The sequence below is a fragment of the Lichenostomus cassidix genome, chromosome Z, assembly GCF_008360975.1.
Source record: "Lichenostomus cassidix isolate B80296 chromosome Z, HeHo_3.0, whole genome shotgun sequence".
In the NCBI taxonomy this organism is placed as follows: Eukaryota; Metazoa; Chordata; class Aves; order Passeriformes; family Meliphagidae; genus Lichenostomus; species Lichenostomus cassidix.
The window spans coordinates 42833914-42848913 of record NC_139511.1 but is presented as its reverse complement, the minus strand read 5'-3'; the positions used below and the strand labels follow the sequence as shown (position 1 = coordinate 42848913).

The 15000-nt window shown below is 34.1% G+C and overlaps 1 protein-coding gene across 2 annotated transcripts in view; it reads right to left on the bottom strand.

Moving 5' to 3' along the window:
• BNC2 (basonuclin zinc finger protein 2) overlaps positions 1–15000 on the bottom strand; it is a 336793-nt gene that overhangs the window by 226666 nt on the left and 95127 nt on the right. The gene's annotated exons all lie outside the window — the stretch shown is intronic.

Sequence of the window (15000 nt, the reverse complement as noted above, 5' to 3'; positions counted from 1 at the left end):
AGGAGGATTATTAGCTAGCCTAGAAACTGAAGAGCCATTTCAGTCTTAAAAAGAATATGAACTAAATTCACTGAACTTGTACAGCCTGAGCATCTGACTGCCGCAGGTTAAGAAAGCCTTATACTTCACAAGATAGGATCCAAGGATTATGTTGAATATATGGCACCTCTCATCTTAAATTCATCCTGAGTCTGGGAAAACTAAAATCAAAGAAGCACTGTACCACAAATCACCTTTACTATCAGCACTATCACCTCTGTTGTTGACAGATATCACAGGTACAGTAAAGTTCCTAGGAAACTGAGGACTACTTTTAAATGGAATAGAGAGACATGCATTAAAAAAGCCTGAGCTTTCCCTAAAAATGTTAAGTCTACTTGGTGTAGGTTATGCAGCACCAGCATCCTGATTCAGCATGCTCAGATTTTAATCATATAACCCCCTTCATATCACTGGATGAGAAGTAGAAATGACAGCAAATAATGGGTCAGAGGAACTACTTGCTGCTAAACTGGAAAGCTCCTTTCCTTACTGCCTACAGTAAAACAGCCCATTAAGAGTTGCTTTTTGATTAAAAACAAGTAAGTAATTTCAACTATGGCAAAGTGACATGTTTTAACTTGACATTTTGTTAAGGATGAGTACCCTGTGAAGCTCATGAAAGAGTGAAGAGATTCAGTGGAACACTAAGATTTACTATATATACTCAATGCCACTGTCACTCCTGTGCAAAACACGTCAACCCAGAAATATCTGACTCAACAGCCCTAAGGTTATTTAGAATAGAAAGTGAGATTTTTACATGTTTCACTTTGATGCCATGAAAGCAGCTGCATTAAGTTCTCTCAGTGGTTTTTAAAACCCAAATAAAATGCTTGTTCTGTGTTTTAAAAGTTACTGTGAAAATGTGTGCCACCCACCCAGTCAGTAATAGCTTACATTCACCATTTTCAGAAAAGATAAACACAGCAGAGAAGGAAATGATAATATAAAAACAGCCTGGCACGTGAAATGAGGAAAAGCATTGTAGAGTATCTGGCAAGACAAAGCACACCAATGTTATTTTATGAAAATTAATAGCATCTGAAATTATACTCCCGTCCCAGTACTCTCACCCAACCTCATGCCCAAATTAAAAGTATTTTATCTAATTCCCAGTTGAGAAGGTTGCTAAAAGCGGTAAGTCACAGCTGTGTTGACATTGAACTTCTTGAACACAGAAAATCAACGTCACACAACACACTTTGCAGATGCTTTGTTACAAGCAGCACCACTCATTTGATTTGAAATACCTAACCTAACTGTAAAATAAACTGATAGTCTCCAGCCTCTTCTCCAGTGAGTCTTCTTTACAGTTCTGGAAACACAACAACACTTTATTACGTTTATGCTAAACTTATCTGCATTTTGATTGGAATTTGACAGTGACCAGTGGTTCAACTCAGTGGTAACTCAGACATGCTGAGAACAGACTCCACTTACTCATAGTTTTAACTTGATACTCTCCCTTTTGTTCCTAAAGAAATGTATAACACAATCACATTTGTTTAAAATACAAATTAATTAACTATCCATGCCTTTAAAAAATGTTGGTATAACGCTGATACCTAACTTGACTGGAGATTTTCAGTTATGAACAGATCTATATTTTCTTGAACACAATAGACAAAAAAAGCATTGGAAATCAAATTCTGCACACAGCTAAATGATGGTTTTTTAGAACAGATATCAGTTGCTTTGATATATCAGTTTCCTTTGATATACCTTGTTTCAGAAAATTTTAGTCTCATAACACTTTTTTTCAGTCAACAAAATTACAACTACCTTTGTTTGTAGTAATATATTCTACTGTATATAGACTGTATGGAAATTGCAGCACTGAAGTAACATCTGCACAGTAACTTCACTTCTGAAGACTGCAAGTATTTCATCCAGTCCTGATATGTAATTTTACAACTTTGCTGGATACAGAAGCATTGGCTTCAACAACTTGCAAAAACCAATGACCAAATTTAGTACTTTAATAATGACTTAAATAATTACAACAACCAGTGAGGTTTTACCTTTACAAAGACAGTAACTTTCTAGACCACAGCTATCTAGCAAATAATGCTGACTTTTGCCTCTCATTTTGAGTGGTTCACAGTAGTCAATGACTACCATAAGTAAAACTCAGTGCAAAGTCCTCTCAGCACTGTTTTTATACAGAGGTGACCAGCAGTCATATTTCAATCCAATTAGAATCGTGGACCATGTTTCTCCTAACTATATTACAATAAGCTGACTCAAAGACCTACTCTGCAATTCAGCTAGCATTTTCAGATCCTTACTTTGTTTTTTAGTATTTTTAGCTATAGGTGTTTGTATGCTCTTGGGGCAATAGATACCTAAATTTCTAGATGCCCATTTCCATACCTACAATATGGTAGCAGAAGAAGAAATATCCTGAATTCCAATCAAAAGAATATAATGAATAAGAGCAATATGTAAAAAAAAATAATGAATTAATGAGTTTTATTTGGTACCTAGGAACTCATGATAGTTTTGCAGTTCTTTTCAGTGAGTCTCAGAGAACATAAATGGTTAACAATTGATATTATTCATAATTCTAAATGAGATTTCTTATGAATCAATTACATGCTTAAAATATAGAGAGGCTATGTACCTTAGTTACCTGAAATTATTACAGACAATATCAGAAAAATGCATTTACAGTAGAGAAAGTAAGATACAGGTAATTTTTAAGATGAAATTATTTAGGACTCAGACAATTTTAAGGGCTCCAGAGTTGGTTTCTGGATAAATATTTTCCAAATCGACTAATACAATTTTTTAGATATGTCCAGTCTCGGTGATATGGTGGTTACATAGATACATTACTTATGTACTTTACTCATTAAAAAATTATTTACAAGGATACTGTAGGATTGTAACATGGATTTTTTGTATGGAGCCTCGGGTGTGCTATAACTAATTCAAAGGAGAAAGAAAGAAAGGGTTACAAAATTCACAAAAAGCATATAGACAAGATTCTGAGTGCCACACAGTGTGTGATAAAAATCAAATATGGAACATAATGGGACATATGGAAACATATCTTTTGTGCAGGGAAGGATGAATCACAAGTTCACAGCTGGAATTTATGTGGATCCTTATTTAGTGGAGCATCTGTAGCCACTGTTTAGCTACATTCCCACATCAACAACAAAACGGTGCCACAGAAGAGAACACATGCATCAAGCTCCAGCTGGTATCTGTGCCCACCACTCCTTTCTTTTCCCTGAAGCCACATTTAATCAGTTTTCTTTTTACAGTTTGTAGGTATATAAACATGCATATGCAAGTCAGTGGATAGAAACAAAATGCCACACCTGACCACTGCTGAATTTTGGAAGGGTTAGGGATGTAGTATAGAAAGGAGAGGCTCAGAAAAAAAAACCCCAGTAATTTAAAATCAATCTCCTGTCATACAGTGTTATTTTTTGCATTTACATATCTAGGTATTTCACAAACTTTTCATGTTAGAAAATTTTTATTTCAGTGTGGCATTATTTAAAAAACCCTTAAAAAATATAAATTTAAAAAATCATAGGAAATGTGATTCATATAGGTCTGTTTGGAGAAAAGCAAATTTCAGTTTCCTCTTTATGAAGCTGCTTATGGATGGAATTGCTTTAACATTTTCAAACCTGACTTTTAACTCCTCAACATAAAAAAAAAAAAAAAGTAAAATAACCATGTGGAGAAAGACATAATTTTATGTCTAAGCACTTTCATACAAAAGATACATAAACATCAGCTAAAGGTGTTTAAATTTGGGTTAGTTTCACTGTGGGGATTTGTGATGTTTTACTTTTTAACACCATTGCTGTCTAAGCTATGAGTTAAATAATTTTCTTCCACTGTCTTCTGAAAGATATCACAAATGAAGGAACAAATTAAGAAAAAACACATTTTTAATGCAAGATTTAAATTGCGTTTTAAAGTTTAAAAATGCCTGAATTATCAGTTATTGAGCCCTGAGTTATCAGAGGATTATTTTTTTACATAGCTAGCATATACCACACCGTTTCTCGTAAGTGTATAATTAAAATTTTGAAGAACCTAGACTTTAAAGGTCATGCTTTTACAAATACTAAATTATTTGAAACTAGAGTATATTGCTCTAATCTGTTTCCCTAATTTTACTTCTACAACTATTTCTTTATGTAATATTTAATATGCTGCATCACAGAAGAAGGGAAACATGAATTACATCTTCCTGAGAAAAGGCTGTAGGAAAAGCTCTCACACCAATTCTGTGATTACAGACTATACTCGTATTGATTTCAATGAGAAAAGGACCAGGCACTTAAAATCATAATTTTGTACTGTTGTAAAGTATTGGTTTTCCACAGAAAACTTTTGTATAAGCAGAAGATTTTGAGATATGTGAGGTTTCACCTGTAATAATGTACTGACAGGCTGACCATCTCAATGAAGCTTTCACCACAACAAAATAGATAGAAATTATTTGAAATAAATTTTCAGGTAAGTCAGATGATGTAGAAAAATTACTATCCATGTTTATTATTGTCTGAACATTTTACATGTTCTTGCTTATGTTCTAAACCCCAGCTTTTACATCACTCCTCAGACAGAAGCCACTAATGAAACCCCGCTCCTTAACAAAAAAATACACCAGAAGGTACCAGCTTCCTTTTTTTCCTCAATTTTTAATGAAAAGAAAGCCAAAAATAACACTTTACAATAATTGCTATGCCAAAACTGGAGAAGTAGTATTTTCCTTCAAATGAAAATTCACTTATGAGAGAGAATATACATTTGTCAAGTTCTTGTAAGTAAATTATCTCTGGATTGCTAAATACTAATTTAATATTTATACAAGCAATTTTTTTTTTTAATTTGGGGGAGACAATGTCTTCAAAATGCTGTGTCAAAAGGTTAAAAAACCCCACCTTTTCAACTAAATTTATATGTTTCAGTTGTCTTTCTACTTTATCCCTGCAGAGAAAAATCAACATCTCAGTAGATTCCAGAGCAATATTTTAGAAGGTCTTTCAAAATAGTATAATAACATTCTATTTACATTATTTTGTCTTTTGTGATTAAATTTTTTTTTTCTAGGATTAGGAAATCAAAGTAGGAATAAACTGGATGTTACACACTGGAAAAAAACAGAGCCAGTCATACACATTTTATAATTCAAAAGAGTGTGTACTATTCAGCTATCACTATTACAGTAGAAATCCAACATTTCTTTTTAAGAGTAGAACAATTATTAAAAAAAAATGTAGTAAGTAAAATCTATGATAATGAGATCCCATGTAAGACAGACAGATGTCATATCTTATTTCTATACCTGAACAAAAATATATAGGGCGAGTTGAGAGGTTTTCTTCCTAGCAGAAAGGAAGTAATTGACAGAGCCCAGGTTAAAATTTATTTTCCTTTAATCTGATCATTCACTCTCATTCCTTTTCTCTCTCTTACCCTCTCTGCCCTGAACTGAACTTCAACATTGCATTAACAATGGACTAGTGGATAGGAGGATCTATTTAAATGAGTAACTCACTGCGTAAGGTACTTCCTTTGCAGTATGCTCCATCTGCATGAAGCCAATGTTTTGGTGTGCTGTTTGCTGCTGTAACTAGTTCTCTCCCAGATCCCAATGAAGCTGTGCACACAGTCTATTTTTTTAATGCAAATTATGGCTTTGGAGAGGTCATGCCTCAACACCACTGAATTAATAAGCAGCCAATCTGTGATATAAATAAATAACATATTTAAAATCATCAATCACCTTTCAGATTATTACACTGTTTGCAGAACATAATCAAAACTGCTAATGGGCAGTTCTTGCTGAGCATTTCTTTATGTCATTCTGCATGAAGATGCAGAAAAGCATATGACTAAATCTCTTTTTGGAGAAGTTTGTAAAACGAGCACTTTTCCTGTTACCTTTAAGAACACCAGCAATTAGAGTGAGCTGTTTCATAAAACTGTTTGTACACCAATGTTTGAGTTACACTTGAGGAACACAGTCATTCAGAAAACAGATTACTGTTTAAGGTTTTCAATGGTAAAAACACCCCCACCCTACCCCAACCACTGAAAAAAAATTTATAAATAAGCAACATTATTTAATCATGAACAAGACACAGAATCCCTACAATTTGCAGAGCAAATGATAAAGTTTTTATACAGTTGTTACGTTTTTCTTGGTTTAGAAACAGTAAGCCAGAAGTTGTTTTTGCTTTTCATACCTGCTTTCCACAACCCTTTCTTCTGCGCATTCTAATTTAAAAGAAAAACTAATATTAGATAAAGCAACACATAATTTGACAGCCTACCAGTTATATTCTGACAGGGTCAATAAAATGAGAGCTTGCAGGAGTCCCAGATGAGGAACACTTTCATGAATGCCTCCATTGTGTAAACTCTCCGTATATCCTGCCTGCAAATGACAGTCATATGCCACCAGCTGCAGGAGGCATTCCAGCAATGTCAACTGCTGTGGGGCATTAAGGCAGGGTAGATGAGTTGGTACTTCTTTATATTTTTCCCTGGCTAGTGCAAGAGCTGTCACACTTTACTCATTTAAGTGTTATTTTTCTAAAGACTATACTGTTTATTTAGAAATGTAAGAAAATATATAATTAAAGCCTTGCTAATGGAGCTCCTCATTTTAATAGTAGTTTTATTATATAAAGCCAGCTGGAAGCAATTATTTTTTTCCTTACATACTCTTCATTAGTTTTTACCTCCCTCCTCCCCAAGACATCTATTTCAGATGTTCTTATCAAATTTATGTATTTTAAAACGTAAACTGTTCAGGGAACAAACAGCTACTAAAAGTTACAATACAAAGTGTGAAAACACATCCGCTACTCAGAAAAACTGCTGCTACCACTTCCAAGGAGACTGTTTTCCTATGAATTCCACTTTACAGATTGCCATAAAATTTTTGAGCATTCCTGCAAGAGAGAAAAGGCACAATTTAATTAAGAACTAAGTCTGAACAGAGTGATACAGGTTTGTGGGTTTAATTTAAACAACTTAATTTGCTTTTGAACAACTCACTGAAGTTCAGTCTGATTTATTTTTTGCCTACTAAGTCTGTGTGGAAAGAATAGTATTTAAGTATTCCATGAGTTTAATTTCCCCATTTTTCTTGATATTTCCTTTGTCAAATAAATATATTTGATATATGGGAATACAAATATAATGAGGGTTTCTTTTTAAATATTAGCAATGCCTTGGTTAAGAAATTGTACAAAGTAGAGAGCAAACTGAGATGCTTTTCACCACCTTTTTGTGAAAAATCTCCTCATAATCCAGGAGATCACATATTTTTATCATGTTATTTGCATACAGAGACACTAAAATTAAAAAAAAAACAACCTGAACTCTCCACATCAGCACTTACATTAAGCTATCCTTGGAAGTGATGCTTCTCCTCTCTGCCCTTATGTCTTCATACAGACCCTTACAATCAAGATTGCTTTAATTATTCAATTACTACCAAGAAATGTTTTTCTTTTAATACATGTTCAGATATATATACACAGAGAAATAAAAACTGTAGGGAAAGAAAAATAAGGAAAGACATAAATAAATAAAAGGTATCAATAATGATCTATCATAAAATGACATTTTGCTGTTGTGCTTCCGCAGGAGCCGCAACATCTCACAAGACATCCCTCTGAAAGCAGCAATAAAACTGCAGTACAGTACACAAGGTTTTGTATTCTGTGCAGGCAAAGGCCAATGAATATGCTAAAAGAAAATCAATCTGCATAAAAAGATCTGACAATAACATCTTCAGGTTTGTTTTTATACATATATATTTCTAATGAGAAAATACAGAAGATAGAACACTTTGGGAAGCCAAATTTTTATGTAAACAAGAATAATTCCGTTCAAAATGCTACCTTATTGATTAAACCTTTTATCTTGTTATGTTGCTACCTTTTCTTTGGAAAAGTTGGCAATTCCAGTTAGCAAGGAGCCCTGAAAACATTTCTCCTCCAATTTGTTTCATGTTGAATCATCCCGCCCAAATTTCATTCTGAGATTTTTGGTTGAAAAAATTCAAAAATTCAGAGGCAAACTGAAAGCAACCATAATTTTGCACTGGTAACTGCCAAGGTAGCCCATGAAAAACTGAGCTTTCAGTAGCAGAGACATAAGGTCCTACAGAGGCCCATAGTGCCTAAAAGCTCACACCTGACCAGACTTTAACGGAGAATCTTGTTTAATTTCTGGATTGTATTAATCCAGGAAGTCAGGTTTAGATTGCCTTAAAAAAGTGCAAAGGTTTTTTTTTTTTTTTTTAATTATGTTCCTCTCCTTGGAGTCTAAGTAAAAGAAAATATTAAAATACACAAAAGCAACTTTCTATACCACCACAGAAGCTTGTCTTGCAGAATACCTACACATTTAGCTTCATAAAAGTTACACATGTACAGAAGGCTTGTAGAATTGAGCTCCTGCTTACAGCTCACTCTAAAGGCTAGTACCTTGCTATCTGTGATTCTGTACCTAAACTATATGTTGTCCTTGATGCATGACAGGGCCTCCAATGACATAAATGGAAAACACATGCTTGGGTCACAGTGAGGATGTGATCCTTTATATTCTGTTTTCCTCTTACTAGTACACCAAATGTTGAATTGTTCAGATGAAAAGAACTAAACTGTTCAAAGCTAGAAGTATTACATTTTCAAGTTACCAGTCTTTAAGAAATACACCAAAGAATGCATGGAGAAAATACATATGCAGATTCAGGTATTCTATCTCTTTTCCTGAAATTCTGGTGAAATAAAGTTTAAAAAGAAACACCACAAATAAACACATTGTATTCTTTAGGTGTGTCTTGTTGTTTCCTGAGTTGCTAAAAATTACTGAGAAAAAGAAGAACAATTAAAGCTCTGTTTTGAACATTGATTGCAGTAGGTATCACAAAAAACAGGCATTTACCATGTTACTCATTTCCTTTATAAATGACATATTCCAAAGCCCACAGGTAGGCAGACTGCTGCACCGATCTCTACTGGTGTATTCATGTTGTGGTCCATTTCCAGATAAACACCATCTCAAATATCACAGTAAGTTTACCTGCCAGTGACAGTACATTTCAACTTCAATGACAAGCCCAGAATAAATTTTCTCACTTTCCATAAAGCTTCTTAAAGTATCGCTTATTATTCACTTTGTAAGAGAAGATTGCTGCCTTCTGTGTGGTGCTTGGGAGGGAATGGCAGGATCGTAATCATGACATTTTCTTTTCCGAACTCCCATGTTCTCTAAGTGGCAGATGACACTCTCCTTTCCTTTGCACAAGTGCACAGATACGCATCATCAGTAGAGGATGGGGATGCAATGGCTTCCCGAGAGAGTCAGAATAGCATCAATGGTACTGTTGGCAAGTTCACTCTGATCAAAGCAATTCTGAGATGCTCACCCCCCCGCCTTCCAAAAGAGATGGCCTTTCTATGACAAAACATTGTGTGACACTGCTATACAAGTGGCACTGTTTTCTCTGTCGGTGAAAAAAAATAATTTAGAGCAGAGTTGTCAAGTATTTCAATAAAGGAAAGGAGGCATTAGGGCATTACGATAATGAGTGGGGTGAGCAGTAAAGCAACAGATGCCTGTCCATTGGCTGATATACAGTCTCTTATTTTGGACATTTGTTAGACAGACTGATGTTAAACGAAAGAATACATTTTGTCTTATTGAAAAACTGTACATAACACAGAAGCATTCATTTTCCAAAAATGCTTTTTTAAGTTTGCTCCTTTCTACAGGTCAGCTGGGAAAAAAATAAACCTTGTGATTACAGTTTACGTAGATGCTGAAATTTTGTTTTTACACTCTCAGAATTATAGAAAAAACTGCATTGCTGATTCTTTCCAAACTAAATGATTAAGGAGACAGTAACAATGGAATTCTCCCTTTCTCCCTCTTCTCTGTTTCAGCCTTCTCTTTCTTGAGCCAGTATGATTCATCACCTCCTGGGTATACTAGGAGCCCCAAGTTTGGAAATTCTTCTAAACTGTGAAGAAACATTAGTCTACAAGGCAAATCCTTTTACAACAGCACAAGCACTATTGTTTGAGAAAAATAACTGAGCAAAGAAAGCTATACATAGCACACGTTTTGAGCATTTCTAGTAAAAAGTAAATGCTCTTTAAAGCTTTTGTTTCTGATTCTACTTTATGACGGCAGTTCTGTATCAGTGAACAGGGTGTTCCTTTGCAATCAGCACAGTGTCACAATGACCTGGCAAATGCGAATGCTTTCACTATCACTACAGTCCTTGCAATCTTGCCTCAGCTGTGACCCACTCACTTTTGCCCCAACTTCACTAAGATGCCTTACTCAGCATCTAATTAGTTAGGGAAGATTTGCCTTAGCTCTTAACCCTGACATAAGAGCAGCAGACTCTGCTGCTGTTTTATACCAAATCGGTTCCATCACTACATCAATCAAATCCCTATAAAACTATACATGAATAAGTAACTATGAAAATACAAAATAAAAAAAAAATTAAAACTGTGTATTTTAAAATGTTAAACACTAGTACTTATTGCACTTAAATATATATTTAAGATTTGATTTAATGTGTTTCAATGATTCATGCAGATTCTACAGTTTTGTGCATACATATTTCAAAGCTCTGACAGTGTTAGCACATCATCAACAAAGATACAGAATGGCACAAATATGTTCAAACACTGTATGTGTACATGTGCAAGATTAATATGTACAGAAAGGAATAGGAAACAATTTGCTATGTTATAGTTGTTCTTTAAATACTGAAATCAGTGAGAGAAGCTATGAAGAGGGATTTTTTACTTTTAATAATGTATCATAAACATAGCCATGTATCTATCATTGCATGTACTTGTATGTCTAGTTGTATATGCCACACACAAAACATCCTGCATTTTTGTCATGGACAGTATTTCCCAGTGCCTCTATTCTGAGGCACATCGGAAGCAGCAAAAAATTTTTGAGGCAAATATTTCTGATTTGATAAAAGGATGAATACAAATTTAAACCACACTTTACCAAAATACCCAACAAAATTAAAGCAAGTGTCTGAAATAAGACAATGTAACCGATTAAGCTTCTAAATTCATACTAGCACACAAACTTAATCATGAACAACACAAAAAAGAGAAAACCCTCACCTGGGCTCATCTCATCTTTAAAACTGTGTGACAAAAATATATATGAGATTATTATGTTTGCTGATGCTTACTCACAAAGGTGATTGTTAACTACCTTAAACTACGACATGCATTTTACCAATGTCAATTTTCCTCTCAAAATGTTCATAGTAAATCAATGTATGGTATTACAGCATGTTTTCAAATTAAGTTTGAACTCTTTTCATATGTGCATAGTAATATGCTACAGTAAAACAGTTAATTACTTAATAAATGTTAAAATTGCATACAACCTCCATGACCAGGAACCCAGAAACATTTAAAAAGCTTTCACCTTCAATCCATTAGACATTACACTACTTTCCTATTTTTAAATACAGGTTCAATAAACAGTTTATGTTCCTATGTCTACATCAATGCTAGAAACTATCAGATGGAAGAACACAAGCACAGCTCAAAACAGGCAGTGCACGTTGTAAGCAGTTTAATTTTTCTAGCAATATTAGCGCACATTCCATATATTACAAGTATTATTTAGTTTTCCTTGGAATAAGCATGCATTTATGCAAGGGGAAAAAAGTTGAATTTACTGTACCATATCTCTTGTGAACAGATGCGTCTATATTAATATACATCATTGATTTAATTTTTCGTTTTCTTGGCTTCTCGCTCACCTATCTAGAAGTGATTTCTCTGGTGATAACTAACACATCATGCTAATGAGAGAATCTAATGTACAATAGAGAAATGTCACTACTAATAATATTTGCATGAAGTTAAATAAAGCAACTGTAAGAGAATGTCAGACAGTTGTTCTTTAATAAGATACAGTTACACAATGAAATTATGTTGTTAATTTTGTTACATCATTGAGTGAATCCTAAATTACTATATAATGATGCACAGATCCATTTATAATTCTGTATACTGCTTTTTCACTCTCATGTTGAAAATAGCTTCTGGAAAGGCTATTACCTTTTTATCTGAAATGGATTAAACATACTTCTTTCTCAACAAAAAGGTGAATGGCTCTGGCATTTTGTGTCACTGTGGGTTATAGCCATTCGTCTTACGGTCTCATTTCTGAAATGACTTTAAAGTATTTTAGAACATTACAGCCCTTAAGGTAACTGGATGAAGAAAAATGACATTTCTTATTCTGACAAATCGCTAAACATTTATGAAAGCAGACAATCACAAAAGCCTGCGTTGTTGTTTTTTTTTTTAAATCAATCAAATCCAGACCTTCTTTTCTGTTGTTAACAACTCCTTGCCAGAACTAGAATGGGCAGTGCATGCCCTGGACCTAACCAGATGAGCATGGAAAAGAAGCCAAGGGTTTCTGCTCATTCTCGACCTGTCACTGATCAAAGTGACCCAAAGAAGCACTCCTTTTTAAAAGTTAAGATTTACGCCCTTTGAGGTTATCAGACATTCTTCTGTATACAGAATGGGATGACCCCTTTCAAGCAAATCACACACTTTTACATGGACAAAAGGTACATAGGCAAAACAATGCAGTCAAGTGGCCATGTAATAAACTTCTCACAGGTAATTTAGAATAGTATTCCTCTTCCCCTCTCACCCCACCAAAATCTAAATTTGCTCTGGAATGTGGAGATACCATTTTTTGTGCTCCAATTTTTGAAAGAAAATAGTCCAAAAATAAGTGCCATCATACTTGTTTTTAATAGCCCAGACTTGTACAATCAATTCTAATTTTTCTAACACACATATCACAGTGAAGTTGTTTTTCTTTTTATTCTGAGGAAAGTTATTCACTCCTATATTATGCATATAGCAGTGCAGTGTGAGTTGAGATGTAAGGGGAGGGAGGGATTGAAAGGTTTTGTTTTGTTCTAAATAAATCTTCTTGCTATGCTTCAATTTTTCCACTAAAAACCTGCTTGAGATTATGTTACAGCTCCAACGAAAAGTGATGGGGCTCGGAGTTTGTTTCCTTCTAAAAAATATGTAGAAAAGCAGCACTACACTTAGAAATTTAAAAGAGAAATGTCTCTAGCATTACTATGTATACCTGGAAAAGTTTCATTTAACAGTTCTTTCAAACCATGCCAAACTTTGCTTGCAACTTATGTATATTTCATAACTTCATGTTATTTGTACCCATGAAAACAATTTTTCTTAAAGCATAGGAAAAATAGTAAAAATACTTACATTTCCAGAAGATGGACAGAAAATAATTAACTAGCAAATGAATGAAAATAGATAACAGAAAACAATATTCCAAATTTTAGTGATTTACAAAGAAATACTGTCACTTTGACACAAATTTGCAACTGCACATGCACAGTGTATGTGCAAGATAGCAAGTTTCAACAGCCCCAAAAAATCAGAAATATAAGGCAAAATGTTATCCTTAAAGAGGAGAGAAATGCATTTAGCAAAATAACTTACCCTCCTCTTAAATGCATGATGAAAGCATATTTGCACTGGATATGTTAAGCACATGATAAACAAACAAACAAAATATGACAAGGAGATTAACAAGTACGCAAACGCGTCAAGAACAGACTTTTAAGAAATAAATCTGTTCGACATTACCACCTTTTCAGTGCTACTGTGTGTGTATGCCAATTCACACTGATGCAGCATCCACCACACATTTAGTCATTTAGTATATTACTTCTCACTTTTTGTACAGAGTACAACATGAGCATTCATGTCCAATAATGTACAAAATCCAGTTAATATTCAAGAATTAGTACATTTAAAATATTATTTAAAAAGAAAAATAGCAACCAAATAGCCTAGCTTACATGCATAAATGCTTGGTTTGGTTTAATTAGCTAGTTGTCTCAAATTATTTGACCCCCTAACAAATTGTGATGCTCTTCTATTTAGTTTTGTTTCTTTTCTTTGTCAGTGTTGAACATTTTCTAATATTTCAGAGACCACATAGTCTAAATCTGTTGAAAAAGATCTAATACTAAACAGGCAATCTAATACTATCTATGTGGTTCAATCATCATTTATCAATTGATTGTTATCTGGATCTAGTTATGTTAACTCTTTCGTGGCTGAAATGTGAAGAACCTTTCCTCCACCCCTAAAATTTAATCTGACTTCTCACTAAAAGAATACAGCAGGTAATTTGAATAACTGCTTTCCATGCCATTGCCTAATATCAGTGTAACCAAATATGTTATGTATCACAGACAGGCACAGAGCTGATAATGTTTGTAAGCAGTGCGGTAGCAATTCACACTTCCTAATGCCAAGCAGTGTTTTTGAAATGTGCATCTCTACCAGGAAATGAACTTTTTCACTTTCAAGAATGGGAAATTGAACAGAGTTGCTTATTTGCCTTACGTTGATTACATTCTATACCAGCATACTGTATCAGCAGTAATCAGGGTCCCTCTACAGGATATATCAAAATATTTCTTATTCAAATGCCTTCATCGTGTCCTGAGCTATACTGCTTAAATGGTTACCCACAGACAACCGCTATTGGTTAATAACTATCTGCTTTGGAGTTTTTCTTGGCTTTAAAGTTGTTGGGTTTTTTTAATTACACTATTGTTTTATGGTCAGTATTCAGGCATGCTTTGTTACTATAAACTATAAAAACCTTTTTACTTTCCCTCTCTTTTCTTACAGCACAACACCTCTCAGGTAAATGAATTAATTCATCTGATTTCCAACAATAAATAAAAGCCAAATATTAATACACAAATTTACTAACTCCTCTTCTGGTTAACACAATAATTCAATTATTATCCATCAGTGTCAGACCATAATTGGAAACTAGTTTTCAGAAGGGCAAAACATCCACTGGTAGGGAGTCACCCTGTTA